The sequence below is a fragment of the Trachemys scripta genome, chromosome 5, assembly GCF_013100865.1.
Source record: "Trachemys scripta elegans isolate TJP31775 chromosome 5, CAS_Tse_1.0, whole genome shotgun sequence".
Classification (NCBI taxonomy): Eukaryota; Metazoa; Chordata; order Testudines; family Emydidae; genus Trachemys; species Trachemys scripta.
This window is the reverse complement of record NC_048302.1, coordinates 30,866,524-30,893,641: the sequence shown is the minus strand read 5'-3', so window position 1 is coordinate 30,893,641 and position 27,118 is coordinate 30,866,524. Positions and strand designations below refer to the sequence as shown.

The 27,118-nt window shown below is 39.7% G+C and overlaps 1 protein-coding gene across 3 annotated transcripts in view; it reads right to left on the bottom strand.

The window, feature by feature from the left end:
- SGMS2 (sphingomyelin synthase 2) overlaps positions 1–5,499 on the bottom strand; it is a 52,249-nt gene extending 46,750 nt beyond the window's left edge. Inside the window, exons 1-2 of one of the 3 annotated variants that reach the window (XM_034772498.1) lie at positions 5,144–5,499; positions 4,779–4,912 (exon numbers count right to left, since the gene is read on the bottom strand). The gene's annotated coding sequence lies outside the window, so the exon portion shown is untranslated. Of the gene's footprint in view, positions 1–4,778 lie in introns of all 3 variants that reach the window. The other 2 variants (XM_034772500.1, XM_034772497.1) reach the window with 2 other exon arrangements.
- Between the last annotated feature and the right edge of the window lie 21,619 nt (positions 5,500–27,118).

The following is a 27,118-nucleotide window of genomic DNA, read 5'->3' as shown; positions in this document are numbered from 1 at the left end:
CTGAAAGTAGAATACATTTTAGGCCATAGTGTGAAGCGGTGTTCCCTCAAAACTAAAAGCAATTTGCGTACCCAAAATATTATTTGTGTTTTCTTTATACACATACACAATGTTTACACATTACCAGTTTTGGAAAGCAAAGGGGTCAAATGTAAAGTGTTCCAATAGCAATAAGATGTTATATCTTACCTGGAAATAAGGTACCATTGAACTACACTGGGTGAAAGGAGTTCTCTCATTTGAAAGTTACCAGAATTTGTAAAATAACCTTTTACTATTTTCAGCAATGATACATTGGCACACTGATGGTAATGACAACTGACCCATTAACTATGGTGTTAGCTACCTTGCTAAAGTGTTAGACATCAGAAGGAACTTGCCTAGACAGAGTGTATCACTCATTCAGTTAATCAGAAAATAATTCTGAACTGTTTCAGGCAGCTTTGCACAGATGCAATGAAAATGGGGTGATTTGAGATTAAATCATGGATTGAGGAATAAATGTACTTTGGCTATGTCTACACTGCAATATAAGCCCAGGGTTAATGGAACTCAAGTCAGCTGACCCTTATTAAGGAATCCTGGGCCTTGAGTATCTACATTGTATTTTAACCCTATGTTAAGGCTTTTCTAATCTAAGCCAAACCTAGGACTCTGGTGTCCACTCTTCAGTGCACAAACCTGAGTCAAAGTAACCATATCCCAGAGTCCATAGCATCCCCTACCCCTGAAATGTGGCTGCTCTAGCACTAGGACCACTGTGCACTGTGGACAAATTTTGCTGCCCACCCTGCACATTACTAGGAAGCAGCTCATTTTGCAAAATGCTTGATTGGTTTGCTCTCCATTGGAAACCCAGGAGGCTCTCTACCTATATTAGCAAATACTTACGGTCACTGATACAAAGCTCAGTGGAACTAAGCCTCATTGTAGCTACACTGTTATAGCTACACTATTTTCTATTAGTGTGAATGTTACAGATTGTTAGTATGTGTATGTGTAACAGTGATCGTGCAAACAAAGATATGCTGGGACAGTGGGGCCTGTTGTCATTAAAATATCATAGCATCTGCTGGAACAGTAATGCCCAGTATGGTTAAGCAGCTCTCTCAGCAGATACAGAGCCGAGAAGACAGTAGTTTCTGTGTTACATAAACTTTCCCATCAATGCCTGTTTTAGCTCCTAAAGTCTCACAGCATCTTCTGGGACAGTAGAGTCCATGGTACAATAATTCTCCCAGCAGACACAGATCTGTGAAGACAGTAGTGTCTGTTATATTAATCTTCCCAGCATCTGTTAGTACTGTAGTATTGTAACCATACTAAATAAAGTGTCATACCATCTGCATTGTCTATTCTATACTACTAATATTGTGAAACTATCTTGTGAACTGATAGCCTATAGAAGTATAAATTAAACAAAAATATGTATTGGTTACTAATAATTTCAGCTTCACAGTAAAGTCTTGTATTAGAAAAGAAAATTTAGAAGAGTAATACTCTAGAACACTGTTCCTAGAGGCTAAAGAATATAAAGAGGGGGTTTTAAAGAGATATTGACTTGTGTCAATAAATAGGAAGAATCTAAAAATATAATTGTTTCCTACTTTTTTCTGTTTTTGTACTTTTTGTATGTTTCTCAGCACAGATAACGAAAACAGACTAGTCACTTCCTTTGCACAGAAGTTACTTGGCAAAATAGAATAAAGTTCTAGGAATAAAAATTAGGTTTGTATTTGTGGACCCAATCCTGCACTTCCTTCTCAGATAACTCAACTTGACTTTTGTCAAAGTAATAAGTTTATATTAGCCAAGAAGACAGACTCCTTACAAGGTGTGACTATATAGTTTTAATGCCCCAGGGTGTAAATTGCCTCATAATAATCACAGCCTATTAATATCTCTTCCTATTGTAAGAGACCTTTAGTGACAGGGGAAATGGTTTTATGCTTACAGATATTAATGCTGAGAGTTTAGGTATTGTTAAATTGTTAACCTTTGGAGTTTGAGGTGGCAAATAGCTGATGGTATGGTAGAATATTATCTGTGATATATCAGTGTACATTGCTGAAGCAAACAACTCCTAAAAAACTCATGACATTTGCAAACTTAGGTGGTAAGTGTGTAGCTTAACAGAATGCCTCTAAATATGGTATTTAGACACACACACACACACACACACAATAAAATAAAAAAAACACAGTGTTACAAATTACAGTATTCTTGATGTATAATTTGGGTCTCCAGAGAAATATTCTGCTCTGTGACTGATAAGAGAAGTGTCTTTCAGGAAACTGTGTTCAGATGATTGTCTACTGTTAAATTTTGCTTAATACAGGCATTTTTAAAATCTGAGGTATATGGCAAAATTCAGAAGAGAATAATTTCTGTGAAAGTATATTGATATGTAATTACTATGCCCAATCGGCAATAATTTTGCACACAGAACTCCCCTTGAAGTCAATGGAAAATTTCAGTCAGTGGGGATTGATTACAGGGTGAATACTAAAATGGAGCATAAGTAATTTCATATAAATTATTGCATGTTCAGGAGAACAAAATGACAGGAGATGCTGATGGAGAATACAGTGTGTGCATAAATCCAAACTGGCAATGCAGATTGTAATTTCAAAGTCTTGTAATGAGGGCCACAGTAGAATTACATTGTTGAATCTAAACACCTTGGTTGAATTTCCGTTCTCAGTATCGCTGGTGGAAACAAGGAATAACTCCATTGTAGACAATTGTTATCAGTACAACCTAAACCAGCATTTGGCCCTTAATTGTGAAACCTAGCTTGTTTGTAAAAGGTTTAAAAAAGGTTAATCAGAAGGAGGTTTTATGGCCTGGAAAGGGACATTTGCAACAGTCAACTCCTCAACCAAAGCTCAAAAAATAGGAGTTTCTTTAGAAAGCCTGTAAAAACTCAAGTTGCATACAGACTAACTCTAACATTTATATTTTGAAATGTTACTGAGCATCACACTCCTGTTTTCTGGTCATACTTTTTCTCTCATATTCATTTTGTGCCCTAACTACTGTCCTCTCTGCTCTGTGAGCTCATTTGAAAGATTGGTTTTCTTAGTTGGCTACTACATAAAGAGTATCACTATCTAGAGACCCATCATGCTCACTAGATGCCCACCAGAGCATGAAAGTCTGGAAGACTTGGTTGTTCCTTCATTCTGCAATTCTTGGGCCAACAGCATAAAACTTACTGAATACAGTTGGGAAAAGCCCCATCTCTGTTAAAATTTTAGGGGGGGGGGGTTTCCAAATGCCACCGCTTACTAAGCCAACTTTGTTCCTTGGGAAGAACACAGAAACATCTCCATATATTTCTTAGGTATCAAGGGTCCCTACTAAGAAGTCTTCCCCAACAACACTAAGGACCCTATACCATGCCCACTGTAACAAATGGAAAGGAAAGACTCCCATTGACTTTAATGGGCAATGGATCAGGCTCTAGATGAGCTTTTATTTAACTTACATATCTAAACCCTATCCTAATTTTATAAAAGGTAAATGAAGTTATTAAAAGTTACACGGGTAATATAATTTATTCCTACAAAAATACATTAAAATAATCTCTCAAATAACAGAACCTCTGAACACCGTAACTACACTCTAATGCCCAATACCTAACTCCAATACAGAACTACCACCTTCTGTAAATATAAGATCCAAAGAGGGAGAATGAAAACACATTATACTTTCTATCACTGCAATGTATCATTCTTTAATTTAACCCAAATATGAGGGCTATATTTTAATTTAAATGGTGACTGTTAATGCTACTGTAGACCCCAATCCTGCACATTTTAAACACTTGGTTAACTTTACAGCAGTAGTAGTCCCACTGAGATATCATTACAATATTAACATTTCAGATGTATAAATATCTATTTATAGGGTTATAATCTGATAGGAAGCTTTCATTCAAACAAAACTTGATGGACATTTTTAGAATAGAATTTTCTTTCCAATATTAAAAACAAACTGTTCACTGGTTCTTGAGTCCTAAATATAAAAAAAGTTGACTGGTTTGAGAAGTTTGGGTTGTTTTATTTGATTTTATAAAAGGTCAAAGCACTAAAGACAGTTTTGTTTGCAAAAGAAGTTGAAAAGCAAATAGTCCACAGTATGATCTAATCACTCGGTTTTTGAAGAAAACAACAACAACAAAAGTTACCAATATTCTACATTTCAATCAGTTTTTCCTGTGCTGTAACTACATTTCATAAGGATTTTTAAGTTTTATTTTACTCTGCAAAAAGTGCATTTTAGGTATGCATTCATCCAATGAATATAGAAGGTAAGTTCATAAAGATTTATAGCCAGACATGCTCCCACTGAAGCCAATAGCATTGGCAAGAGTCCCATGAGCATCAATAGGAGCAAGAAGCGGACTTTACAAAGCCACTGTGGTCTAGAATGTACAAACATTTTAAAAAGTTAAGAACTTTTAAAAGTTCTTAAAAACCATTGCTCAAATATGCACGTAGCATGGCTCCAAAGGGTCCCATTATAACTCCTGGGTAACAAATGTACATTTTAAAAGATACATAAATCTGTTCCCCACATTAAATAGGTATTTATAAGAGAAACAAAGCAGCCTATAGTATCACTCATACACTTACATTATTCCCCCCCCCCTCCCCCGTTAAAGAAACACTTTTTAAAAAAGGTAAAAATGATCTGGCAGAAGCAAGGAAGTGAACAGTCTGTAAAAGAAATTAATAAATCATGTTAGAAATTAAAATGACCTATTAGATTACCTTGCCAATGCAGGATTGTTCTCTACAGTTGCATTTTCAAGTACTCTGTCCAGTCTAGTTTTGGACATCTTATGTGAAATATTCAGGCTGTCGTGGTCAGTAACAAGCCACATTCCATCATGCCCATCCTTACTCTGCAGAATACAAAGTTGTATTGATTTGTGTCATTGTCAACGTACCCACTTAGTTGTATAAGGAAGCACTGAAGCTGAAGGTAGTTCCTCCTCCAAAGGCAACAGGGAAGTCTCCTTTGCAGCCTCAGGACTCTTTGACATTTGGGCTTTGCAGCTCTTTATGGCCAAAGACACAGACACTCCCACTTCTGGGGTGGTAGCTGAAGAAGCAGCTAGAAAGTTTGCCCACACCTTTATCTTCCCCTGCAATTCTCTTCTCAAACAGCCTCTCCTCTCCTTCGTGGCAGCAGAGACTGGCCTTAAGGACAATGGGGAGGGCGATACTTCCAGTAAGGTTTCCTTGAAATGATTGCCAGATCCGTATGCACTGTTACCTCAGCAATGCTACAGCTGGAGAAGCTCTCCTGATTGAGGGCGGCTCCAGGCAGAAGGGAGGGCGGGGGAAAACTCGAGGCAGCTTTCTCTGCGTGCTGCTGCTGTGTTTACAGTCAGTTTCATGCTCTTTGCTCCCCCCCCGAGCCTGGATCTTGCCTGACATCATTCATTCTCTTACACACTCACACACGCCCGCCCACTCCATTTCCAAACAGTGACTCACCCCGGTGCTGCTGCTATTCAAAGGCAAGGCTAGAAAAACCGGTAACACCGGTAAAGACCCCCCCCCCCGTCCCGCCCCCCGGATACTAAAGGTGGAGAGAGGGCTTGGCACTGAAATAAGGAATGAATTTGCTCAGTGCCTGCCCGCTTACTTGCTGCAAGCACTTGAGGTACAGAGCTGTCAGGTAGGGACAATGTGAATGAGTGAGTTTGCATTTGGCTGACTAAAAACACACAGCAAAACTCTTCCGAACGTGTATAAGCTGCCTTAAAATTAATACCCAAACAAATGAGCCCTCCTTCTCAGTGTGTGAGCTTTTGGCAGACCTCCTTGCTTTCTCCCTATGCTGAAGTCCACTCCCTAACCCAACCCTCTATGCCCGCCCCCTCTCCTGGTTAAAACACATTTCTTCCAGGAGACAACTAAACCCTCCCCCTCAACGTCATATTCAACTGGCTGACAAGAATATATATATATAAAATATCCAAACCACAGAATATCCAAGACCACAGAACCATAACAAGATGTGTGTTAAACTTCATTGCTCGGTCACATTGGCCCTGATCCTGCAGAGGTGTTTAACTTTATGCACGTGAATAGTTCCACTGACCTCCAAGAGACTGCTCATGTGTGCAAAGTTAAGCTCATGTCTGTTTGAAAAACTGAAGCCACAGGCTCTTTGGGGGCAGGCACCTGAGGGTAAAATTTCAAAAGTGCTAAAGTGACTAGGGAACCTAAATCCCATTTTCAAAAGGGAGTCCGAGACTCACTTAAAGGCACTTTTAAAGTTTTACCTGGGGCAGCTTTAACTTGGGTCCATGTTGTGCGTGCAACTGCACTCACAGAAATCAGGCATGGATTAACAATGTGCACGTGTAGCTCAGGTTTGGCCCATGTCTTCTTACTATTTGTGGTCTTATCTACTATAGCATTTTTCTTAAAATATCCTGTGATTACACTAGCAGGGGTAGCAATAGAGGAAATGCTAGTATAAACAGGTTGTGGTGGCCATCAAAGTTGTAAGTACTGCATCTTCTAGAGAGTCAGAGCTAGTATGGGCAGCACCAGATGAGAATGCTTTATGCAAAGGCAACTACTAATGCTCCTCTTTGTGCTATCACTGATAGATCTGCACAAATATTAGTGCAATAGTGGGAAATATGTCTATACTTCCATCTGTAAAGTGCAAAATTGTCTTTTGGTGCTGTAAAAATGATGATTATTATTATTATTTGAAAGTGTAAAAATGATTATTATTTTTACAGCATCCAAAAGTTTGCTAGTTGCTTTATAGGAAAGGAACAATAAAAACAAATGAGATTCCTGCCCTGAAGGACTTAAAGCCAAAAGTCCTAATCCTACTTGTGCACAAATGTACAGGACTGGATCTTAGCTGAAGATGCGATATAATGAGAGGGTAACAAACAACAGGCAGAGGAATGTGCAAGGAAAATAAGGGTTACAGGAGTAAGAGTTTCTTACAGTGATGTGAGCATAGAAGTACATTTAGCTTAACAAATCTGTCAAATTTTTCTTTTAAAAACTCATTTGTCTCTGATTCCTTTACATAATAAAATGTAACAAGGTGAACAGTTAATAGCCATTCCTCCAAAATATTTATTTTCAACAATTTTTTTTTAAATGTTACATTTACTTTGATTACAGTTAATACCTTAGACTACTATAGCTGAAAGAGATCATCTGAGGAAAAAAAATGTATATCTACTGTTTTCATTTGTTTACTTTGTCCATGACAGCACTATGTTTATACCAAATTAGTGCTGAGCCATGTGGGTGGATGCTTGAGTCAGTGTGGAACCCCTGAAATCACTGAGGTTCCGTGTGAGCACAAAGATCCATCTGTGCAGATCAGCTTGCAGGATCTGGGCCATAGTTGCTTTTCTCTATTTTTTGCAGGACTCTTTCACACAACAAGAAATGAGAAGAAAAACATTTTAAAAATAAGTAAATAACTTGAAAGTCAAAAAAATTGGCAGAGGGACTCAGGGACAGTATAGTACTGAAACAACCATACATTTGTTACTTGAAACTAATTAGATTTTAAGATGAGACTGTCCCTTTAAAATAACTATAGGAGAATGTGGCCCTTTAAGATCTTCAAAGGAAGATTATCATTTTAAGGAAAAAATCTGTTCTCCAAAATGTTGCTCTCTCCAACATGTGCAGATTTCCATGGGCAGATCAGAGTATATCATTTTTCCCTAAGCATTTTTGAGGGTGGGGGGAAAGAAAAAGAAAGATCAGAGAGAACTTACTGTTCATGTCAGCTGAAGCAAACCCAAGCATCTTTTTCATTGCTGTTTTTTCTTCCATGAGATCAGCAGGGATATTATTGGAAACAGTAATACTATAAATGGACAAAGCCAGCTTGTGCATTAAAATTGTAATTATTTCCAAAAAGATACCAGGCAATTTTCAAAGGAAACACTGCAGCTAGAATGCTGCACATGACCCATGGGACAGAACTAAAGCTGAATCTGTGATGGGATGGGGGGTAGGGGGGAGAAGCATCAGAATACTGAATAAGTTTATAGGAATTTCTCATTCAAACTAATCTTACAGTTTATAGTTAAGGTAAACAGCGGTACAAACTATGACCTAATAAGATACAGGCAGGCAGACATGTGGAAGTGAATGGGGCTCTGTAAGGGCACAGGGGGCCACCCTTTCAGAGAATATTTCAGGATGCAGACCTAATGGGTAGATCCTGCAAACATGCATGAACATGCTTAACTTTACCTATTTGTGCAATCCCATTGAAGTTTTACAACCATCGGCCTCCACACATGCTACACTCCTGCTGTGCAGCTGCACCAGTGGGAGATTTAAAGACAAGGTTTTTTTGTAGCATAAACCCACCCTTAGAGCAGAGCTCCTCTTTCATCTGACAATCTCTAGGTGCTTTAAAAACCAAGACCCTGATTCCGCAACATGCCCACACATCCAGTTGCAAAACTGGAGCCTAGTTCTCACAACAGTCCTATGTACAGTAAGCACACACTATTTGTTATTCCCAATTTAGAGATGAGTAAACAGAGTCAAAGGGAAGTTAATTTTCTCTGGTCATGAAGCAAAAAGAGTTAAGAATGGAACTGAAGTGCACTAGCCCATATTTATATAGAAAACCAGCACATTAGTAGATTCCAGCTCAAGTTGGTATGTGTGAAATGCCCATTTTCTACAAACCTAAGTAAATGGTAAAGTTTTAGAATCAGATATATAATGAACAGAAATGCCATTTATTCAACACAATTTGAGCTCCATCTTCCTAACTTATCTCTTCCATAGAACTAGGCTCTTATAGCTTTTTCATACTCTAGATATCTCAAAACATTTTACAAAAGAGCCAGCCTGATTGATTCACCAGTAAATGAAATCTTAGGGCATGGCTACACTTGCAGATGTAGAGCGCCAGGAGTTAAACCAGACCTTGGAGACCGCAGCAGTGAAAGCGCTGCCGTGTGTTCACACTATCAGCTGCAAGTGCAGTGGCATAGCCACATTTGCGGCACTTGCAGCGGCTCTGGGAGCAGTGCATTATGGGCAGCTATCGCACAGAACACCTCTTCCCATTCTGGCGCTGTGGCTTGTGGGAAGGGGGATTGAGGGTGTGGGGCATTCTGGGTCCTGTCCCAATGCCTCGTGATGCATCACTTCGCATCCCAGCAATCCGTGTGTTTCTGTCCACATTTGGCACCATCTTTCAACATTTTTTGTACCACGCACTCTGAACTTGTGAGAAATATGCTGATGGGGCTCGCCAGCACATCACGAATTGCAGTTGAGTTACTCCTTAAGCTTTGTGGAGCCTGGTGGTACCATGCTTTGTGGTAGGCATTCCGCAGCTCTTTCACTTTAACCCTGCACTGCACTGCATCCTGGTCATGGCCCCTTTCCATCATGGCCCTTGATATTTGCCCATAGGTATCGTAATTCCTATGGCTGGAGCGCAGCTGGGACTGGACAGCTTTCTCCCCCCAAACACTGATGAGGTCCAGCACCTTGCCATTGCTCCATACTGGGGATCGCCTGGCACATGGGGGCATGGTCACCTGGAAAGATGCGCTGAGAGCACTCCACGCCTTGCTGAGCAAACAGGAAGGGGAATATCAAAATTCCCAGAGAATTTAAAGGGTGAGTCTGACAATTGGTCACCTGAGGGCAGAGCAGTAGAGTTCAAAGTGATGACCAGAGTGGCTAGAACAGGCATTGTGGGACACTTCTGGAGGCCGATCAGAGTGCATTAATAGACCAGGACATCCACACTGGTACAGCAGCACCCCAATCGGGGCGCAACAAGCTTTATGCTTCTCGTGGAGGTGGATGCCAGGGGTGCTCCAGCCGCGGAGTCCTGGCAATCTACGTGCCTTGCCAGTGTGGACACCTCAGGAGTTAGGGTGCCCGGGGCTGATTTAATGCACTCTAACTTGCAAGTGTAGCCAAGGCCTCATCCTCTAAAACGGACTAGAATACCCTAATGAATATAGCATTTAAGAAAAGGTACTCAGGTACTCCTTATCAGTCTATAAACTATAGTTGTGATTTGCACTGTGCAAACATAACACTGCTACACTGATTGGAAAAAACTGTAAGAAACACAGATGCTTATCTGCTAAAGTAATCAATACAGGTCCTGGCTTGTCCAAACTGTTTTGATGGCAAGCCTGACTCTGCATTTCCAGAAGGTTGGGACCCAAACAAACATTCAATAAATCATTGTTACTGCATGGCAACATATTAAGAGAACAGCTAGGATGGGTTGTGCGAAAAGGAAGTATGGAAAGAATAAAGATGAACTATTTGTTCAGGAGAGTTCATTCAGGTAAAGTATCTAGTTATGAAGATTTTTTTTTAAACCTAACTTCACTTCTAAGACTGATAGATACAAAGAGATAATGAACATCCAGATATTCCATCTGATGTCACGGAGATGGTCAGCGCTTCTAAAATCCAGGCCAAAACTAATTGCCTAAAGCCAAAGATTGAGTTAATGAGTTCAATCAGAATCTGAACCCAGGTTCCTAATCATTTGATGCACATGCAAAACACTTTTGCTCTGAATTTGACAGTGTTTCTACATAGCTGTCAAAACTTCAGCTAGTAGTGATGACCCACAGCACAATTACCAGTATGTAACTATTCTTGCCAGAGTCAATTTATCTAAAAAGCCAAGGGTCTGGGTACTACTAGCTCCCCACTTGTAACTGTATGTATTCATTCTAGTGAATGTTAGGATTTTTCTTTTTAGAAGGTTGAAAGGAAAAAAATCCCACCCCACCAGAATAAACCAAAAGCCCTCCCCCCACTGTTTATTTCACAAGCTATCCCTTCAGGGAAGGAAGGCAAACTCCCATTCTAGCCCCCAACACTAATCTCACCTCTTTGCCTACATTGAGCACAAACTCCTCAACTGATCCTCAGAACTGGCTACCTCATCTTCAGCCTACAATGGGGTAGAGCTGGCAGATAGCTTTCTGCAGGTTTACTATGAGGACGGAAGCCAGCCACAGGGGAGGGGGAGATTGAGTAGGTGAGAGAGGTACTGGCTGTGCTAAGAATGCAGAAGCCCAGATTCTTCTATTGCAATCAATGGAAGTTAGGAACCTAAATACATCTGAGGCTCTGGGCCACAACTGCTTGTCACACAGCACATACTCCATTCACAGTATTTCTTATGTAAGCTTTTAACCTTTTAGCTACCCCATCCTCTCTACTAAACGTAGTAGTTACCCCCCCTCCACAATAGATGAGAAGCTGCTGTTTTCCTGGAGGTAGAGTAGAAGCAGAGTATGGAGGATAACTGTTGCCACTCTCCCAGGCCATTGGTAATAACACCAGTTCACTTAGAAAATTAGTGAAAACTGTCCTGGCCAAACTGGGACTGCTGGAAGTAAAGTGTGTGGTTAACATGAGAATTCCTTCATTTGCTTTATTAACAGAGGGTTTTTTTCATTCATATCTGATACTTAACAGATCTGTTGTCATTCTTCCCTTGTTATAATCATAGTGTTGTATAGTATATATTTTTCCATTGGATGTTCTTCAGAGATTAGGATATGAAACACTTGCATTACCAAAAGTGTCTTAATGGGATATCAGGATTCTCCCAATGACCTTAAAGTCTAAAGAGATACATGTTGAATTACAGAGGATATTCCTTTTGGATAATTAATGGTAAAAGTTGCTGAAGCATCACTAAACCTGTGTTGCTCAATACAACCCATGAATAATTGTGAAAAAATGGCCTGATGTAGACAGCAATGAAGGATTAAAAAAAATAATACAGTTCTCAAAAACAAACATCACATTTTCTTCCTCAAATTTCAATTAGATAAGTAACAGAAGACAACAGAAACTACAACCCACTTCAGATGGCTTTTGTATTCTCCTCCTGAAAACTCCTCCTCCCCACTTTTTGTATTATAACTTTATTTGCTTAAAAATAAAAATGTTTTTCTCAAACCTCCCTTATACTAGGAGCAACATAAACTTTTTTAGAGCTTGGCTTGTTTAATTCCTACAAATATACTCTTTTCAGTCTGTTACATTTAGCCAGATTTATAAGAATTATTGACTCCAGCTTTGTAGCTCTTTCTAGATACGGCAACATCTCTTGAAAAAAATGCTTTGGCTCCACATGAGGGACCACAAGATTTTGTGGTGCTATTAAATCTCAGCTATGACATTTTGAAAGGAAAACAAATCCTAACAGCAAGGGCCCTGGCAGAAAGATTTGGGAATAGGAAATGAAGGGGCAACACAGGATCAATTCTAGCTTATCCTCTGCGTTGAGAAGTTTAAAGATAGACATCCCCACAGAAAACAGTTTAAAGAAAAAGGTCTAGGGGAAATTCTCACCCTCTTTGAGAAAAATAAAAAACATATTTTTGGAAAGAACTAGTAAATCAAAAGGATGATGTCAGGCAGCAGAAAGCAAACCATGAAGGTGATTCCACAGCACTCACAATCCTCTTCTAGAAATGACATGAAATACACCAGACACAAGAGAAGACTACTGAGCTGTGAACAAACCTGCCAACAGCTGGAGTAATTAGCTCACCTTCTCCTACTGTTATCCACCCCTTCCCACTCTTTTCTTGTCCCAATGCTCCAAGATAGTCCCCTCCCAAACAGACTTCACCCCCAATTCCTTCTGAGGCCAGACTTCCTATCTGTACTTGCTTCACTTGTAAGGCTGTTAATTTTCTGCAGCTGACCCAACTGCACTCCAATGGTGCTGATAATCTCCCAAAGGCTATTTTCACTATGATTGACACCAGCTACCCCACACAAAAAGGTAAAATAGTTTTCTTTGGGCTTGAAAAAAAACTTTCTCTACAAATTGAAGGCAAGTAAACAAGGTTTGCAGATCTTGGATACTGATTTTCTCTTTCTAAATATACACTTCGTGTATAATAGGGTAAACTTTTTCTCCTCCAGCTTGACAGGGAAGAAATTCATGCCAAGGGGAGGGAGATAGAAAAAGGAAGGAAGAAAGAAGGGGGTTGGAAAGTGAATCAGAATTCTAAGGCTATGGGATTTATTCCTTCTCATTCATTTAAATTGCAGTAAGGGAGGTTTAGGTTGGACATTAGGAAAAACTTCCCAACTGTCAGGTGGTTAAGCACTGGAATAAATTGCCTATGGAGGTAGTGGAATCTCCATCATTGGAGATTTTTAAGAGCAGGTTAGACAAACACCTGCCAGAAATGGTCTAGATAATTAGTCCTGCCATGAGTGCAGGGGACTGGACTAGATGATCTCTTGAGATCCCTTCCAGTTCTATGATTCTATGTTTATAGAAATATAGTTTTCTTTCCGATTTTTCAACTTTTTAAGAACTATTAGTGTGTTTAAAAATTTTTTTTTAGAGATAATTATTTTTAAACCTGAACAGCTGATGCAATTGCATCAGGGACAGATGGCCTATTTAAAAAAAAAAAAACAAAAAAAAAAACAGGTAACTGTTGGTATCACCTGAATGTAAATTTAATGCAAGACGTACTGTAAGAATTGCCACACCAGGATACCAGTCCATCTAATCTGTTGTCCTGGTTCTAATAGTAGTTCCTACTAGATGCTTTAAAAGAAATGCAATGTCATCAATTGTCAATATTAGCAAGGGAAAAGATAAGGAGGGAGACATTTTCCTGCTCTTAGCTGTTGATCTGCTTATCCTTCCGAAGCATAGATTTTTGTTTTCATTCTAACTGTAGACTCTTTTTTCCATGTAAGTATCTACTACACTTTCAAGTGTGCTGAAGAACAGTTACTTACATTACAGTAACTCTGGTTCTTCAAGAAGTTCTGTCCACATGGATCCCATGCCTGGTGCATTTGTGCCCAAGATCAGATTTTTCTGACCAATAGTGTCTGTTGGGGCTGTATGTGCAACCTGCACATCTTTGTACCCCAACCCAAAGGCAACACAAAATCCTGAAGTAGAGAGGAAGGAGGGAAGGTCATGAGATCCATGTGGACAAATCATCTCTTAAGTATTTGTTCACATGGATTCCCCCTAGTTGTCTTGCTAACAGTTATCTTGCTAAGAAGGTGGGTGCCAGGAGTCCTGTTTAAATAAAGACTGAAAGACTACCCTACCAAATGGATTTAGTAGCTGCAACCAGCTACTAAATGTCTGATATAGGGATGTTCCTCAAGTACACCAAGGAGATCTGATACTCATTTTAAGAGTTTCTGGGTCAAAATAGCCTGCTCTCTAGTCCTGACCCCAAATATTACAGACAGCGTAGGTGACTTGTGGAAAGACTTTAATCTGTGTAGATAGTGGAAGAGTGCCCTTGAGACATCAGTCATGTAACCTTTTGCTTCTCCAGAAGTCGAATGAGGTTTGGGGAAAAACATTAGAAGATGTATGAATTGATTCAAATGATTGGTTAAGGCCTGAGAATCACCTTGTTTTTATGATATACAGTGTCAGAGGTCCTCCCACTCACCCTTCAAGCAAAAATGTTGTCTTGATGAGAGGTGGAATAAGAAGGATAATGCTAAAGGCTCAGGGGCTCCATTAGTGCCAGGAGTATAATAAAAAGTCACTTAGTGGGGGGAAAAGTGTGAATCAGATCTTTCAAGAACTTAGACTCAGCTGAATGTCAGAATATAATATGATTTTGAATTGGAAAGTGTCAGGCACATATTGTGGCTAAATGATCTCTAGCCAAGCTGATTGAAAGTCCTGAATGTTTCCAGGATAATAAATAGTTATGGCCCTTCATTTTCAGTTTTTAATGATTTTTCATCAAAATTTTGAACGTTTGGAATTTTGAAGTGCTGGAACTCCCTGGACCTGGCTCCCCCTTGTGCTGGAGGGACCCCGGGTACCACCACCGTTGTATCCAGCTCCCCTCTCCAGAAGGAGAGATGGTGACTCTGTAACCTGGACTGCCAAGGTATCTGAATACATTTCAGAATATAAGGATTTATTTTTAAGGTTATTTTTTTTAAATGAGGAGAAGTGATATTTACTGTATTTACCTAGAAAACTGCAAAGTTAATTTTTTTGCATTGATTTTTCATGTTTTTTAATTTTTGCAATAAACACTGATAAATTCCCAGGAAATTTTAAACAAAATAAAAACTGAAAACAAAGGGCTTTATAATTAGTCAAGAATAACAGGAATTATTATTTGTTATTTGTATTATAGTGTCTGGACACCACAGTCATGGATCAGGTCACCTTTGTGCTAGGCACTGTACTAACACAGAACAAAAAGATAGTCCTGTGTCTCTAAGCATTGAAGGTCAAGCTGAGCAGTCTGGACCAATAATTTTTTTCATGTGGATCTATATATTGGTCTTGAAGAAACTTTCTGTTTTGAATCAGAACATCTTGTATCTCAGTGAAACAGCTTTGGCCTACAGCACTTAACCAACCTTGGATGACAGCATCCATGCTGTCAGATGTAGACAGGAAGATTTAGGCTTGGGTCTGATTCTGTGAAATAATGTCTGAGAGATCTGGAAGAATGATGGGCAACTGTGTTGAAAGATGCATCCCAGTTCTGAATCCCAGAACTGATGTGACCACGTGGGTGCTCTCAATATTAGTACGGTTTTGTCCTCTCTTTTCCGAGGACTCTGGGGATTAGAGAGAAGGCATATTTCAGGTCTCTGTTCCACTGATCAGGAACGCATCCCATAGGAAGCCTGGGTTTATGCCTCCTTGGAAGCAAAACACAACACTCGATCAACATTGGTGGCAAAGGGGTCTGTGGTGACAGACTCCATTTGAAGAAGACTTGGTTGATGCATGAGTCTTTGAGAGTTAAGTCATGACTGATAAAGCACTGAGCTGGTCTGCAAGGTTGTTCTGAATACCTGGTAAGTGTAGAGCTATAAGACTGATCTGGTAGTGTATGCACCAGTCTCCTAGATGAATCCTCTTGACAGAGTGGGGGTGATCTTGCTCCACCTTGTCTGTAGATGTAGTCTTATCTGGCAGAACTTGAATGGTGGTCCGTTGGAGGAGGAGCAGGAAAGCTCCACACGCTAAACATATGTCCCTGAGTTCTAGCACATTTATGAATAGACAAAAGTTTGTTGGAGACCATCAGCCCTGTATTTGAAGATTGCCTTGCAGTACAGGTCAGGCTTTGAAGGAGGTATTGTGGCAGAAGTATGATGGCTCATCAGTCTCCACTTTGACAGTACCGGGGGAGGTGATCAGTGCTGCATTTTGATCTTGGAAAGCTGCTTCTTCCTGCCATGATCAGCAGGAACAACTGACTGACCCATGCATGGTGTCAAGTATCAGGGGGTAGCCGTGCTAGTCTGTATTTACAAAAACAACAAGGGGTGTCACCAGACTCCTTGTTGTTTTTGACTGACCCATGGAGGCTTCTACTGATCATCCACTGCCTCTATGTGAGGTCTGAGGACTTTTGGTATTTGTGGAGACCTACGTACTGGGGCACTGCTGAGATGAGGTTTGTGCACAGCTGAACCCCTTTTCAACTCACGATTCAAAAGTGTCCTTCACGGATTGCATCAACAGAAATAATTTCAGGTGAACATCCTGGGCTTTCTGCGTCTGTGTGGAGAAAAACCTACAGTATTTAAAGCATGGAGACTTTGCCTCAGCCATGAGTTCAATGCCTCAATATCAAGGATCATCCAGTTTTCTAAATATTACTTAATTCTTTTTGCCAGTGGTCTAAATCAAATAGAGTTAAATACTAAACTATAACGCTAATCTAACTCTAATAAAGAAGAGCTACAGGGTAGTAGGCTGATGTTGGTTTGTTCTGTCTTGCTGCCACGTGCAGTAAGAAGGAACTGAGAGGTGTCTGGGCCTGCTCTGCCCTTTATGCCCTCAGATAGGTGTAGCCGCAGCCCCAGTGAACAATGCTGGCTAAAAGAATCTGAAGTTGGATGCAAAAGGTACACGCATTCCCTGGCTTAATTTAACAGTCTATGAAGAAGCGTTATGGATTTTTAAATCTATTTTAAAATTTGATGCCTTCTGATTTCAAGTTCCCTCTTCTTTTTGTATTAAAGTATCATCATTCTGGTGGGATTTTGGAACAAGAACAGAAGCACCTCCTATAATACACGTGTTTAGTAGGAAGTTAATTGGGTCACCAACACTTCATATTGAAAAGAAAGATGAGAAGAGAGAGTAGCTAGGATTCACACTACAGGCCCTTGTGTTTAAGGATCTTTGCAGGATAGCAGAAACCACAACATGAACCAGCAAAAAGAACAGGAGTACTTGTGGCACCTTAGAGACTAACAAATTTATTAGAGCATAATTTTGTTAGTCTCTAAGGTGCCACAAGTACTCCTGTTCTTTTTGCGGATACAGACTAACACGGCTGCTACTCTGAAACATGAACCAGGTCACTTATTCCTAACAGAATCCAAGTACAACTTTATAAAGGACCTTAAGAGGTTTATAATATAACTGATGATAAAGACGTTCTCAAAAAGCTCTTCCTTACTTTGTTTGCCAGTTGACATATCAGGTAAGAGTCACATAATGTAGGTTCAAACTATGGCCAATAATGAACACTTGAGCACCAGAGAAAATAGCAACAGACATGGACTAGATCTTATGTTTAAATACTGTGAATTTAGTCAGAGCCTTTCCCCACAGCTATAATTTCAATTGCCCAGTTAAAGGCACATGGTCTTAGTTGTAATACTTAGACAAAAGGGCAAGATCTTGCATCCCCTGTGCACCAAAAACCTGATCTCAAAACCATACATCTTTGCATTTGACTAACCCTCTACTTATTGAAATATACAGGGATACTCTTTAAACTTCTTTAATCAGTTTATCCCCAATCAACTACAACAGCCACAGGGATGATAATCTAATTTACTTTGCTTCTGAGGGCCCAGGACAGAGAGGAAAAAACAGAGCACAGCATGCTCTAGCCATGCCTGTACCCTGGCCTGCACTCACCCTCTCCAGCCCTGTACCTCTGATATACCCTGTATGGGGGTGGGGGTGGGCTGGCAGCTCTTTGCTGGTGCAGGAGCCCCCTTACACAGAGGGTATTTCCTGGGAAAGGGGCCTTAGTGAAACCAAGCATCAGTCCCTGCAACTGTGTTAGTGAATGTGACTCCCCTTCTACCACAATGCTTTTCACATTACTATCTCTTTAAGGGTATTGGAAAGATGAAGGGGTGCAAAATAGAGGCATGCTAATTTTGATTGTGATGACTGTCCAAACAGTTTAAAGGAAAACTCCATCGTATTCACTGGGTTCAGCCTCCATTATTGGAAGAAGACCAGATGCCAATTTGGTTACATTCATTCTACTTACCTAATTTCCCCCCAAATTTTGTATTCTTTTTTGCTTCCTCTCCTGTCCTACAGTTAAATAGCTGCCATGTTTCACCCCAGAAAGAGGAATCAATTTACCACCCACTAAGGCACTATCTCTATGGTCTGCATGATGAATTAGTTAAATTTGTAAAGCACTTCGGGAGCTATTTGAATTAAAAGGTGCTACAGTAAATGTAAATTCATATTATTCAAATAATTTTTTCAGCATGTATCAATTAATGATGGGCACTTGATTTTCCTCCATTTCTTCTTGCTGAGTTAATAAATCACATGAAAAGGAGAACACTTTGATTTGACATCTGAGCAAGTTCATGACGTTCTATGTTATGTGAACAGGGTCACTGGCAAAAGATCACAAATTCTGCCACTCTGGGATGATGTACAATATTTCGATGTACAATCCTTTACAGCAAAACAAATAGAACATGTGTTTCAAGGTCATGAGCTGGTCTTGGGATGGGTTGTAACTACCCTCCCTTTCTGTATCAGTGGGTGTTTCCAAAACTATGTAGAAGGAGATCCTGGAATAATTTTCTGTTGTAATATGAGGTCACAGCATGGAAAGGGTTGAGAATCGGTGCTCTAGACTTTGTGGCAAAATAGAGATCTTTATGCTGTAGGAGTCATAACATGGTTGTTCTAGACTAATTTTAGCTACTTAATGAAAATTAAGTATTTTCCTGTGTAGATTCATTTTATAAATATTTTATTCTTACACCAGTTTTTTACTGTATAGACAATTATATGCTAACTTCTCCTGGAATCTGAGCTCTTCTGTGGTAGTCATGGATCATCGCACTCTGGGGTTAGGGTCTTGAGGCACATGCACTTATGTGACTCTATCATCTCCTGTCTGCATTTGCTGTAAATTTCCTTGATTGTAACGATCATCTTCTACTACTACTGAGTAGGCTCTTCCCTTCAGCCACCATTCTTTTCTTTTTCCATTATCCCCTCTTGCAGTCAAGGTTTATGCAGACCATTTTCTACTTTTCACACAAGTCTCAAATTCTTACTCATGATCGAAGGAGTTTGGGCTTTTTTGGAATGAGAAAATTTTAACTAATTAAGCCAATACTTTTTTTTTTAAATGTTGTATATATTTTACAGCATTTTACTTTATCTATTTATCTTGGTGCATAGAGAATGGATTCTTCTGATCTCCTTTATTGGTTATTATCATAGGCGCCGACTCTGTGGGTGCTCCAAGACTGGAGCATCCACGGAAAAAAATTAGTGGGTGCTTAGCACCCACCAGCAGCCAGGTCCTTCCCCCGCCCCAGCGCCTCCCTCCCGCCAGCAGCCCCGCTGATCAACTCCTCCCTCTCCCTCCCAGTGCCTTCTGCCTGCCGCGATCAGCTGTTCCGTGGTGCGCAGAAAGAGCGGTGGGTGGGGTGGGAAGGGGAAGGAGCGGGGATGGGGCGCGCTTGGGGGAGGGTGCGGAACTGGGCAGGAAGAGGCAGGGTGGGGGCTTGGGAGAAGGGGACTGGGGTCTGGGGCGGAGCAGGGTTTGAGCACCCCCAGAGCAAGGAGGAAGCCAGTGTCTGTGGTTATTATAATTAAACTTAACTATTTCGCACTTTTCATCCATAGATCTCAAAGTACCTAACAATGGAAGGTAAATATAATTATCCCAAAGAAGAAAACACAGGTATAGCAAGGTGAAATGACTTGTCCAAGGTGACACAGAAGATCAGTGGCAGAGCTAAGAACAGAATCTAGTGCTCCTGACTCTAATTCCACTGCCCTATAGGCTATAAGTGGATTTCACTGCACTTGATCTCAATGGGGGAGTTTAGGGTGTGCAAGGAATGCTGGAATAGGCCCTGAATGCTACTGTATATCTGAGGAATAATGAATATGTATATAATGGTTTGCATCTTCACAAAAGAGCTGCAAATCTGCTTATGAGAGAGAAGGGTGTAAAAGGCCATATGTTACAAACAGTGATGCACTGGCCAGCTGCTTTTGTGCCACTACAACCCACTCCTCGGGCAAAAGTCCTGCCATAATTGATGTCCACTACGGTTTAAGATGGCATAACTCAACTGTGAATTTGGATTAATATTAGCACAATACTCTGAAAATGTGAAGTGTTGTATACAGGTCAACTGTTATTATAAATGGTGATATATGATGCCACAGTTTATAAATAAATGTAAATATATTTATATGATACAATTTTGTTCAGATTAATACAGCATAATAGTTTCACAGGCATTATATTTTAGAACAATCATGAAGCAATCGGGATAACTCTAAGTACAAACAATGTGAGCAAGCAGGACAATCAAATAAATGGGATGAAAATAACTGGGAACAAAGGAATTTAGTCTCAAGAGAACTAGAAGGGACATTACTTTGCGTGAGTCGCCACTTTGCCTGATGATAATGAACTATTTCCCTATTTTTTTCATGTAGCACAATTTTTAAAAAAATGGAAATTTACAATCATCTTCACTCCTGAAGTAATAGTAATCACTCAAGTGACCTTACATATTATGATGCTTAGATATCACATTGTTAAGGTGCTATAGATAATCTACTTTATCTTGAGACACTCTAATAAATTGTAAGGAATATAACATTATTATAATCTGGGCAGTTTCTTCTGGGGTCTATCTACTCTTAAAACAAAACAAAACAAAAATACATCCACCACTGTCAATAGAAAAAACAAACAAACAACCCCCCCCCCCAGTATCCTTTCTTTTGGTGTGACACACCAAAAAGAAGTCAAATTCCACTATGACCTCTCAGAAAGCAGGCCCCAGAACTTTATACTTTTCTGCTGTCCATGTGGACCATTCATCTTCATTTACAGTTTACAGAGTTTCTGTCCAATCCATGTAGTGAGGATGAGGGAAAGTAGGTATTCGGCAGTTCAAAAAGAACATGATACTAGACTTTCAGGGAGATTGTCAAGTTTTCAAGAATATCACAAGAAATGATAGTTAGGTACAGGTCCGTCTCATCTTACGCGGGGGTTCCGTTCCGCGGTTAGAGCGTAAAGCGAAAACCGCATATAGCCAAAACCCCATTGAGTTCAATGGCGGGCGAAATCGCCCGCACTACAGGTATAGTATTAAAACTGTTGTTTTTCTCTTTTTGTTTTGTTTTGTTTTTGCCGACCGCGTAAAGTTGAAATCGTGCATGTTAAATGCGCGTAAGATGCGACAGACCTGTAAGTATGCACACAGCTGCCTCAGTCTAGGCATGTATCCCATGCGTAAACCTTAGTGGGACTCTCAAATTAAGCATTCCCTTGTGGGACCTGATCAAATAGGCATTCTCAATGCATACCTAAAGCTACACAAAATAGCCAGAGGAAGAGGAGGTTGCTACCCACGCCCCTGTTTAGCCCAGTAGTTAGAGCATTCACCCAGGAGGGATTTTAACTTGGTCCTCCTCCATTCCAGGTGTGTGTCCAAACCATTAGGCTTCAGAGTATTTGGGGGCAGGTCTCTGTCTCTCCCACTGATTATTAATTAAACATTCATTGGAGCATGGTGTCTGTACCCTGACTTACTCATCTCCAAGGTGAGTGCCCTAACTAGCCCAATTTTGGCAACATTTGTGATATTGGTTTAATTGTATGCAGAAATGTAACTAGGCTAAATCTTTACCTTCTCCCTGATCAAAATGGCTTAAAGAAACATCAATTTGTTTGCTTTTTTTTCCCAACCAGGCAAATCTTCGTTACAGTATTCTACTGTAACTGATGAGTAGAGAACTCCACGTATGCCGTCTGCCATAAGTTTCTGAGGTTTAAATAGAAAGCCACACAGCTAAAACCATTAATTCTGGGTGTGTTGTATATGTAATACATTTTCAGAACATGTTGCTATTTGCAGATACTAACCACTCTAGGTCTGTCATCGTCCTCACATTGGGATTTTCTGGTATTAAACATATGTCATTTAGACAGTAGTCTTCAATTCAAAGCTTTATTTACACATTGATGACTCACAGTACTTATGGAACAAATTTAGATTTGTCCTCCATTCTGTTGCATATATTGATTGCTTAAGTTGCCTGACTTATGTGTCTCAGCCTTAGAAAAGAACTTCTGAATTGGCCCAAATGATCTAAGACAGGACTGCATAGCCCCATTCATACTAATGCTGACTTTGGAGCCTATTTATAAAAGGGCTGATTTTATTTTTTAAAATTTGTTTTACCAGCCCCCATCCCCCAACCAGAAGCTCCCTCAAATGCATTAACGTGCAATTATCCATGCTGCATGGCTATCTCTGGATAGAAGGGCAAGCAAATGGATAGTAGGGCACCTAACTATTTGAACTAAAATATCCAATTTTCAAATGCACTTCTAGGTATTTAGCACACAAATGTGTTGCTATGATAATGCACATGTAAAACACCTTGCCAACCTCCATTTTGAAAAATCAGGCTCTGTCAACATTGTTACCCATTTCATTATTGATCTTTTTGGCAGAAACATGCAGCTCTCTTGGATTATGGGTGTAGCTAGAAAAAGTGAATGGCTCTTGAAGAGCATTTCCGTTCTTTATTTTTGTCTAATCTGAACACTGTTAAGAAACATCTTTATTCTTTCTTGTTACCTGACAGTATAATTAGTAGAAATTTATAAGAACTAACAGTCTTTACATTCACTACTAGCTGATGCCTGTGTGGGTAGCCCTTTCCACAGCACAGTCATGTATTTCAGTTAGGGCTTGCATAATTTAAGGAAAACAATCTGTATTAAACCCATATTAATGTGTGTAGTTCATTCTGGGAAAAGAACAGCATGGCATTTTGCAATCGCTGTTGTTTAGGCATTTACAATAGTTGATATTTTTTATATCTGCATTGATCCTTGATGGTGTTTTATAAACGAAGTCTATAAATTATGCATATCTAAGATAAATCAGGTACTTGAAGAGAACCTTACTGCAATCCATGTTAAGAGCAACAGAACTGTAAAGTCAGCTGGCTTTTCTATAGCGATTTCTGACAACCATTCAGTTACTAATAATACTCCACCAATTATATGAAAAGCTATTCTCAAACATTGAAAAATAAAGCTATTGATGTATAATGAGTACAACTGCCAAGTAGTGGGAATTTTTTTCCTGAATACTTTTGTGATTTATGAATCATTTCCAGTTTGCCACATTTGCACTCCTTTATGTTCACATTACCAAGAAGATTTGTGTGGGTGGATTTTTGCTCACATTAATGTTGAGGAAAGCCTGTTTGTACAAATGCCTATATTTATATACATAGGTATTTGTATGCATCTATGGGTATTTTCTATTTGTGCTGAAAGTGCTGGCCCTTTTTATGTCTCAAGGACCAGAAACAATACCATGTTGGCATGTGACTTAAATTAATCACATGGGGCCTGATTCTGTCACTCTTAATCACATTGAGTAGTACCTTACTACGTAACAGTCCCACTAATGGATCTATGGGCCTAATCAACCTTCAAGGGAAATTGAATTAAACCCTTTAGTTTGTAGTAAGATACTATTCAATGTAAGTAAGAGTGGCAGAACTGAGCCAACATTGAATAACTAGTAGCAAATAGTTTAAGATATAGTTGAACAAGATTTTCAGAAGTGACTTGTGATCTGGGGTTCCTCAGTTTTTGGGTATCCAGCTTGAGACACCTTAAAGAGCCCTGATTTTCAGAGGGTTTATGCTGAGCACTTGTTGAAAATCCGAGCTCTTTAAATTGTCTTAAAGTCAGCACACAAAAATGGAGGCAGCCAAAATCACTTGTCGCTTTTTGCAAGTCTTCATGGAATTCAATAGTTCATGAATGATGCATAGGTTGAAATAAGTTTACATTGTACTAAATCCAAATATTTGTCTTTACTCACCCTTCGTTTTAGTGCAGCAGGTCTGGAAAAACCTGTAAAAAGGGAGGAAACCAGTAAAATGCTGTTAACGTTTTCTTTTGTCCATTATGGAATTATCCTTTCTAATTATTTAGAATTATAAATTGTCATCAATGGTCATCAAAAGCATTATTAATTATTATCCTGCCACTCAGATTATCACATAATTTGTCATTAATTCAAATGGGCCTCTCCACATATCAGTTCATTATGTTTGCTAAAATGCACTGCTGCAAACTGCTCTTTGGCAGCCTGATCCTGCAGTCACTGTGAACAGAACCCCACTGTTTATTTCAATGGGAGATGTGTGCCTGTGGACAACTGTTGCAGGATCAAGGTCCTCTTGGTGCTCTGGGAATGCAAGGTATGAATCCAATAATGTATAGCAAGTAAAAAGTATAAAGTACTCCTTATTCAGAAAATGAAGTGGACAGATATTTTTGTGATAAGTAGTGATAGCTTGAAATTGGTAGCTACAAATATATCTCGTCTTCAGGCTATTTGCTCCAGAAATCTGAGCAGGTTCCTGTAATCTAAAGGGGTGACAGGTAGATATCATGTGCTTTTTCCATTTTGAAAGGATGGTTGAGGTATTACTTAAAGTTAAAATAACTCAGTGATAGCTGGAAAATCTCTCCTTTTAATTTACTCCAACTGGTTTTCCCTTCAATCTGCACACCCACTTTAATGTTGGCATAGGGTGGGGTTTCTTAGGAATTCTGGATTGCAGCCATTGCCTTGGTGATTCTTGGGAGTGGGGGTGGGAGGTAGGTCAAAGCATATGTCTTGAATATTTGTAACTGTTATAGTGTGCAGCTTTGCCACTTTGTGTTATGATCCCATTGGATCTTAGGCCAAGCAGGTTTCAGGTTGGGTCAGTACTTGGAGAGGTGTTATGTGACAATGACAAGAAGTCACAGAAAAGCCACTGTCTTCAAGCATGTAACAAGGAATTTTATCAGATATGAGACAATATTGTCCCTGAAGCTATTCTTTCTCTCCACTTAAGTTGTACCAGTGCACCCTGGGATGTCTGGAGCAACTATCTATTAGCACAATGGCATACCTATCTAGCACTTGGCTTTTGGGTAATTTCTAAATTCAAGGTACTGTACTGTGGGATGGAGATAGGAGAACTGGCTGAACAGAGCCAACAACAGGGCCTCTGTAATTCCTGTTCACATTGGGGCAAAATTATCATCGATTATATCACTTCAGGTAGACCTGAGCTAAAGACCTCATCCAAAGCATTGTAACCCTTGGTACAATCAACGGTTGTAAATAATGGTGATTGAATTTGTGTGTGGACACGTGGCATTGTACAGCATCTCAGGCTCAAAGTATTTCAATCAATGGTTTGTTTCAGTTGCTTTTTACAGCATCTAAATTGGCCTTTCCATTTATGATTAAGGATCACCATACTTCCCTGAAAGGTCTCAATAAATCTTTATAGCTACATTTTTTTTCATAACAGATGCAAGATGTGTGGTTGTTTTGGGTAGTAACTGTACATTAGTTCATTTGCTAATAGGATACTTTACTTTGTGTTCCCAGTAACGGTCCAATGATGTGCTGACAGTGCAATATTTTAATGAAGGGCTCCCACATAAATTTTTTCCTTTTAGCTTTTGATAAACCCCATGCAGGCAGGACCACATGTACTGCTGACATGAGAGGTGAGTTGGGGAATCTATTCATATGTTTTCCTATCTAAAAGAAAAGACTTTCTCATATTTATAACTAAGGAGGAAGGCTGCACCACCTGGCAAACAATTATATTCTGCAGCAAAAATTTCCCTTTGGTCTCAAACAATATGCATCCTGATCTTCAATCATCACTTACATGAGTAATTCTTATGCATTCAGGTACTCCCATGAACATCATTAGGACAAGCTACATGAGTAAAGATTACTTGTGAGTGAGTATTTCAGGATCTGGCTCATACCAGTGGTTCTCAAACTTTTGTACTGACCCCTTTCACGTAGCAAGCATCTGAATGCAACCCCTCCCCCTTATAAATTAAAAATACTTTTAAATATATTTAATACTATTATAAATGCTGGACATAAAGTGGGGTTTGGGGTGGAGGCTGACAACTCGCAACCCCCCATGTAATAACCTCATTACCCCCGCAGGGGTCCCGACCCCCAGTTTGAGGACCCCTGATATATACTAAGTGTATTGATAGCACTGTATAGTTACACACTATTCAACTTGTGTATTGTGAAGTGAGGGGTGCAGGTTAGGGCAGGGTGATGACCTTGTAAAGGAATGGGGATTGGGTGCATTCTACTACAGAAAAAAGTTGACAATATCTGATAGTACAATCTGATACATTCCAAAAGTTTAAAATATTGTTTACTTTTCTGAAATATTTTTATGAGCTCCAACAGTAAAAGCTGTCTCAAGAAGGCATGATTCAGTAGAATCCAGACTGTGGTGAATCACATCACTGGAAGGAAAATCTCCCCAATGCATAACATCGTTTTATTACACCAATTAGTAAAATGCCGTACACCAAGTGGTGCCTTCTGCTCAAGCATAAGGAGCAAAGGATATTAACATAAGTGCACAGTATAAAATAAAATGCTACAGGATCCATTTGCTCCCCGATTAAAGCACTTTTTTCTTTTCAAAGTGGAGACTAAGGAAATAATCCTTACTTCAATCCTGTGAAGTAGGTAAATATTTCTCCCATTTAAGAAATTGGGGAAAAGGTATCAGCAAGGTTAATAAACTGGTCACAGAAGAAGACCGTTGAGCTATATTTAGAACTCTGGAAGTTCCTGGAAGTTCCTGTGCTCTGACCACTAATCCCCATATGTATGTGGAACCGGCCGTGGTAGATGGCTCCAGGAATTTGTAACTGATGTGCTCTAAGCCTATTAATACTGCTAGGATACTA